Source organism: Octopus sinensis, linkage group LG3, assembly GCF_006345805.1.
Source record: "Octopus sinensis linkage group LG3, ASM634580v1, whole genome shotgun sequence".
In the NCBI taxonomy this organism is placed as follows: Eukaryota; Metazoa; Mollusca; class Cephalopoda; order Octopoda; family Octopodidae; genus Octopus; species Octopus sinensis.
Window position 1 is genome coordinate 25,311,680 of NC_042999.1, and position 7,500 is coordinate 25,319,179.

At 36.3% G+C, this 7,500-nt stretch overlaps 1 protein-coding gene across 3 annotated transcripts in view; it reads right to left on the minus strand.

Annotated features, from left to right (window-relative positions):
* Window positions 1-7,500, minus strand: part of LOC115209874 — an 845,616-nt gene that overhangs the window by 32,282 nt on the left and 805,834 nt on the right. The window lies entirely within an intron of this gene.

The window sequence follows — 7,500 nt, forward strand, 5'->3', positions numbered from 1 at the left end:
AACCTTCTGAATTCTTTAATAGAGCTTAGGAAAACTGGATGACCGCTGCAATAAATATGTGAATCTGAGAAGGGAATATATTGAATAAAATCATAATAAACTGATCCTCCTGTATTTTCTTTTAGCCAAAGCCAGGAAGTTTTCAGCACGTCTTTTGATTCTTCCGGGGTCGATAAAATAAAGTACCAGTCATGTGTTAAGATCGATAATATTGACTATACTCCCCCACCCAAAATGTTGCTTTCAGCTTATGTTAGAAATCAATATGGATGAAAATCAATAGGATTTTGTATTTTGACATCATTTCATTTCTTTCATGACCTCAGAGATCTCTGTTGCTATTAGATAATAGGCTTTTTACCTCTCTCCACAATAAGACAATTTACTGCAACTCCTTCTCGGCTTCATGTTGTTACCTGTCATGTTTTAATTCCTAGATTTTATTACCAACAGTTTGTTATGTGCCGTACTTCGTTTAGAGGAGCGTCTCTCCATTCAACACCCGTTTTAATCTTTAATTCATGAAGTTACGTATTCACTGTACCGAAGTAACACGTTAGAATACTTTATAAACAGGACAATGTGATTCATAGGAAGAATCAATAGACAAGTGATCTAATAAAAGCAACACGCAAGATGAGTAAGAATACTGAAATTGTTAGCTGTTCATTAAGTAATATTAACAGCTGGCAGAGGTGTCAGAAATTAAAATAATGAGCTGAGAATTCAACAAGTATAACCATCCTATAGGTACATTAAAAACACCAGATGACTGATAGAGAGGTGGTTCTGTCATTACTAATTCACTATGGGTTACGGAATAAAGTAGCAAAAATAAATGAATGCGTATCAAATGATAGACGGTATTTATGTTTATTGTTTTAAGACCTCCGTTCAAATTCCACCGTAGGAAAGAGCTTATATATTTAAGGGACGCCACGCCACTTAGACTAATTCTCATTGTTTGAACAGTCAGATGAACGACATTTTATGATTTTTTTTTCTTTTTCTTTATTTTTTTCATTTGTTCGTAAGAGTTCATTACAGTTGGTTTGGAGCAGTAATATTCTTAAATCTAAAGGCAAATTTGACTTTGGCGGGATTTGAAAGCGGAGGACCTCCAAGTAGAAAGTTGAAACGAGTACTTCAATGCATTACGTCCGACACCTTAATGACCCTGCCAATTCACCTTATGTAAATCCATCCATCCCTCCATCCATCCATCCATCCATCCGTCCATCCATCCATCCATCCATCCATCCATCCATCCATACATACATACATACACAGACGCACATACATACACACACATATATACACACGCACACACAAATACATATACATTCGTACATACAAATACGTACATATAAATACATTCATATAATGTCTATCTCTCTCTATATTTATGCATGTGTGTTGCGTGTGAATATGTTTGGCTGAACAATGATAATAAACATTAAATCTCAAACAAATGAAAACACATCTGCATTTCATGAGGAATAGAGACTGATTTGGTCCAGAGAAAATACTGAAGCACAGCATATATTTTTTTCTATTGGAAGTTTTGAATTGCATCAGGAATGGATCACCCTGAAGCGAAAATATTGGTTTATCATTTTGCAAATGGTTTGGATTTTATAGGGTAGAATGAACAAACTAACTGATCAGGAAAAATGAAAACAATGAAAGACGAAGTATTATGTATCAGAGTATATATTCCAAATTAAGAAAAAAAATGTAGGTGAAACATGTAGACTTTTGTGTGAAATAATAGATTATTCGGCATTGAAGAGAAACGGATAATGAAGACTAAATTTGAATAACAATTCATATTATTTATCGACGCTACTGTTATAAACTATAAACAATAGCAGTGATTATATGGATGTCAGTTTTGTCAATGAGACTTAGTCATTTCATGGACTGAATTGCCTTCTCATTGATTTAATTTGTAAGTGGCTGGGTATGTCACTCTAACACGTGCCGATAACGTACTCCAGTTACTAAACACCGATTCTATGGCTACAAACCACGAAGCCATCCTTCACTGGAGTTACGTCAGCTTTTGTCTTTTTCAACTATAAGATAACAGAAGATTAAGAAGAAGCACTCCGTCGGTAACGACGATGAGGGTTCCGGTTGATCCGAATCAACGGAACAACCAGCTCGTGATATTAACGTGTAAGTGGCTGAGCACTCCACAGACACGTGTACCCTTAACGTAGTTCTCGGGGATATTCAGCGTGACACAGAGAGTGACAAGGCCGACCCTTTGAAACACAGGTACAACAGAAACAGGAAATAAGAGTGAGAGAAAGTTGTGGTGAAAGAGTACAGCAGGGATCACCACCATCCCCTGCCGGAGCCTCGTGGAGCTTTTAGGTGTTTTCGCTCAATAAACACTCACAACGCCCGGTCTGGGAATCGAAACCGCGATCCTATGACCGCGAGTCCGCTGCCTAACCACTGGGCCATTGCGCCTCCACAAGATAACAGAAACACTACTCATATCAAGAAAACATCATCGGAACCTCCTTAATCACGAGTACTATGCAATTAGAGATTTCACAATCGGTCCAAATGTTCGGACACATTGTCACCGACGATTACTTCTAGCAAAAGTGCTTAACATAGCTAGGTCAGAGTCCAAAAGACTAGCTCTTCTTTGCAGAGCCAGAGGATATTCAACATGTTATAACTATTATTGACAGTCTAAAAAGCACATGTAATATGCAAGGCATACAATGGAGTATTACTCGTACATCTGAGCCAGTGTTGCTCTTGACATCATCCAGTAAGGACAAAAGACTAACTGGCATAAAGTCAGGCATACATACGCTCCACCCTCTGAGCCCTTTCTACATTAGGCACAAGGCCTGAAATTTTGGGGGTTGTGGTAAGTCGATTACATCGATTTACCACATCCCCCAAAATTTCAATCACGGATTTTTTTCGGTTTGAACGGCAGTTTTTTTCTAGCGGTTTCATATGAAATTGTCACCCATAATTATGACCCTAGTATCGATCTATTGCATTTCAATCTGTTTTAGGGTTAGTTAGGGTTAGGGTTAGGGTAGGGTTGGGGGCACGGGTATCTTTTTTTATTCACAAATGTAAATAAACCCAATCTGTTTCTTAAACGAGGAACATATTCATGCGGCACAGAATGTTGTTTACCTCAATGGACGTCAGTGATTGGTTGAAATTGCAGAAATTGAAGAAAAAACAACAAATATCTTACAAACTATAGAGGTATCTCAATAAAGGCAAGAGAAAAAGATGTTTCATAAACACATTCTACCAGTTTAAAACTTTTTAGTTACTTAGAAATTATGTTAAAAACTGCAGCTCAAACCGAGAAAATACTCAATAACTAATGTTATTCAATCACTAAAGTATGGTCATAGAGTGACCAATGGTTTCGCATCCAAGAAACCCGCAGCCTTATGGACAGATCATCAAACTCAATACAAAGACAAATTTAACTTTTCACCTCGCGGAGAAATGCTACGGTGTATTGGTCAAACGACCATCAAACAAAAAGAAAAATCGATAGTGAGGACGGATTGTCTCCCCTGGACCAGTGATTGATTTGGAAGTGTGGGGGGGGGATCTATTTCGAAAGGGCTCTAATATCCTAATCAGCGAATGGAGAATCCAATTTTGCAGGACTTTATTAGGCTCGTAAGAGACCTTATCAAATAAATCCCCACTTCAAATTAATCGTTGGCCCAGGGGAGACAACCAGTCCTCACTAATGTTTTTTTCTCTGATGGCCGTTTCACCAATTCACCGTAGCGTTTCTCCGCCTCCGCGAGATGAAGAGTTAAATTTTTCTTTTTACAGAGTCTGATAAGCTGTTCACAAGGCTGTGGCTTTCGCAGATGCGAAACCATTGGTCACTCTATGACAAGACTTTAACTGGATCTATTCGGTTTGAACGGCAGTTTTTTAAAATAATTTCCACGTAACTAAACACTTTTAAACTTCGTATACTGGTAGAATGTGTTTATAAAACATCTTTTTCTCTTGGCTTTATTGAGAAACTTTGTTGTTTTTTTCCTTCAATTTCTGCAATTTTAACCAATCAGTGACGTCTATTGAGGTGAAAACATTCTGTGCCGTATGAATATGTCCCTCGTTTAAGAAACAGATTGGGTTTATTTACATTTGTGAAGAGAAAAAGATACCCTGCCCCCATCCCTAACCCTAACCCTAACTAACCCTAACCCTAAAACAGATTGAAATGCAATAGATCGATACTAGGGTCATAATTATGGGTGACAATTTCATATGACACCGCTAGAAAAACTGCCGTTCAAACTGAAAAGATCGCTTTAACTTTAGTGATATTTAAAACTGGCACATCATCGGTTACGATGATGAATGTTCCATTGATCCGACCAACGGAATAGCCTGCTCGTCAAATTAACGTGCAAGTCACTGAGCACTCCACAAACGCGCGTATCCTTAATGTAGTTCTCAGAGAGATTCAGCGTGACACAAGATGTGACAAAGGTGGGCCATTAAATTACGAGTACAACTCATTTTTGCCAGCTGAGTGAACTGATCATACATACATACATACATACATACATACATACATACATACATATATACATAAATATATACATACATATATACATACATATATACATACATACATACATACATACATACATACATACATATATACATACATATATACATACATACATATATACATAAATACATACATACATACATACATACATACATACATATATACATACCATATATGTTTTCCGTGACCAGTGGTGTGAAATGGACGCCCGACGGACTGGTCGGTCAAGGTGATGAAGGTGATATATATATATATAATATATATATATATATATATATATATATATATATATATACATACATATATATGTACATATATATATATATATATATATATATATATATATATATATATATATATATATATACATACATATATATACACTTATATATGTATGTGTATATATATACATATGTATGTACGTATCTAGCCATACACACACACACCACACACACACACACACACACACATATATGTGTAGTCGTTTGCAGGAATGTAAGAGGTGATTTCTGCAAGTAAATGGAATATTTCTGTTTTCCCTACGTTTTGTGGGCTTCCTGTAAATCAGCGACAGTGATATTTTTTTCCCTTGCTTCTGGCATGATTTACTACGCCTTTCGTGTATTCTCGTTTCTAGTCGAATACTTTAATACTACAATCGTCTCTCACGTTTACTTCAGTTCGTAGCTATTGAGTATGCTTTCTAGTATCGCATGGATGAGAAGATCTAAAAAATTATGCATTGATGTGTGTCCGTGTCCTTGTAATAATTAGTCTTATTAGTTTTTTTCCTAATTACAAAAATGATTTAAAAAATTGTTTCCTTTCGTTAATTTCCTTTCTAAATTTGATCCATTAATGAATGCCGTTCATTAATTCAAAGAATCTTGTAGGGTCTTCTTTTTCTTTTATTTCACTTCAGAAATATGAAGCAGCTATCCCTTAGCCAGTTTTCTTTTAAATAGGGATGGAAATACTGCTCAAAAGTAAACCCAAATCGGGTATATGTTTTTCTTCTAGGAATCCCATCGTTACTCCTGTTGGCGAAGATTTCTACAAAATTCTTCGGTATCTCTCATAAGATCTGCCTCATGTTTTGGTGTTGGTGAGAATTGAAGACTATATTCCAAAAGTTTTATTCATCTTTTAATGAGATTTCGTTGTGAGAAATTTATAATTTCTTAGTTTAAAATTAATTAAGTATTTCTTTAAATGTTCGTGTCATTAGTGTTGTATTTTGTTAGCAACTCTGTTCTTTTATAAAAGTTTTTTTTTATCTGTTTTGTCAGTCATTTGCACACTGCCTTTCCTAGTATTTTGTTTTAAAGAAGGATTCCCAGCTGTTGATATTTCGACAGATACAGTGTAGTGGGCAAGCCCATATACACACACATAAGTGCATATGCGAAACACAAAGACATGCACACACACACACACACACACACACACACACACACACACACAAACGCATGTGGAGATAAGGATACACATCATAGAAGGGCAGAATAGATTAGGTGGAGCAGGGCGAAATGGGACATGTGGATGAAAAAGGACGGTCACAGATGTGTGGCGAAAGATTTCCAGACAATGGACAAAAGGTAAAATAAGAACTATTGTGCTTATTTTATCTTATGTCATATCCATTGTTTAGAAAACTTTCGTCACACGTCTGTGGTCTCTTCAATAAAGAACGAGCATATAATGCTTGTGCTTATTTGGCAAAATTTAAGACAAAATGTAACCATAACGAAATATAGCAATAGGATATGTCTAGTATTGTTGGTTTCACATCTTCCTTGGTATATTAGCTTGCTTTTCATGGATTTATGACTTTTTCTTCAATTTGAAATTTGATTTTGATTCTTCCTTTGTTATGTTTTGGAAGTATTTCTTGGCGGCTGAGTTTGTTTTGGTATGAATTATTGAGTGTCTGTCCATTTTTTATTACGTTTGCATATGAAAGGTTATGGATTGTCACTTTGATTATTTCTTCATTTGACTTGTAAATTATTGCAGCAGGAGTTATTGTTCTTTGTACTACTCTTTTACTCTTTTACTCTTTTACTTGTTTCAGTCATTTGACCGCGGCCATGCTGGAGCACCGCCTTTAATCGAGCAACTCGACCCCGAGACTTATTCTTTTGTAAGCCCAGTACTTATTCTATCGGTCTCTTTTGCCGAACCGCTAAGTAACGGGGACTTAAACACACCAGCATCGGTTGTCAAGCAATGCTAGGGGGACAAATACAGACACACAAACATACACACACACACATATATATACATATATACGACGGGCTTCTTTCAGTTTCCGTCTACCAAATCCACTCACAAGGCTTTGGTCGGCCCGAGGCTATAGTAGAAGACACTTGCCCAAGGTGCTACGCAGTGGGACTGGACCCGAAACCATGTAGTTGGTAAACAAGCTACTTACCACACAGCCACTCCTGTGCTATTCGCAAGCTACATATTTTAAAGATTTTTTGGTGAGAAATTTTTAGTTTTCCCTAATTCTGTTTCGTAATACGTTTCATACTCCCGCAACCGCAAATTTTTCGCTTCAAGTGTTTCTGGTTTCGTTTGGTCTCTTTCTACATCGATTTTTCATAAATTTAATATTGTTCTCGTCTCTTTCATCCATTTGTTCGGTGATTTCTTTCTGCATTGTGACGTCACATTTTTTTAGGTACTCGAGGTGATTTCTATTTCACTTCAAATATTTCAAGCTCGAGGTTTTTGTGATTTTAGTTTCCTCATTTGGTTTAAATCATTTATCCATGAGACTAAATTTACATAGAAAATTTACTCATAGTTTTTCCATTTTTGCTGTGACTTTCAGTTTTTCCTTTCACTATGTCTGTTTTCTTTGATGTAATAATCTGCTTCCTCCTTTTCTA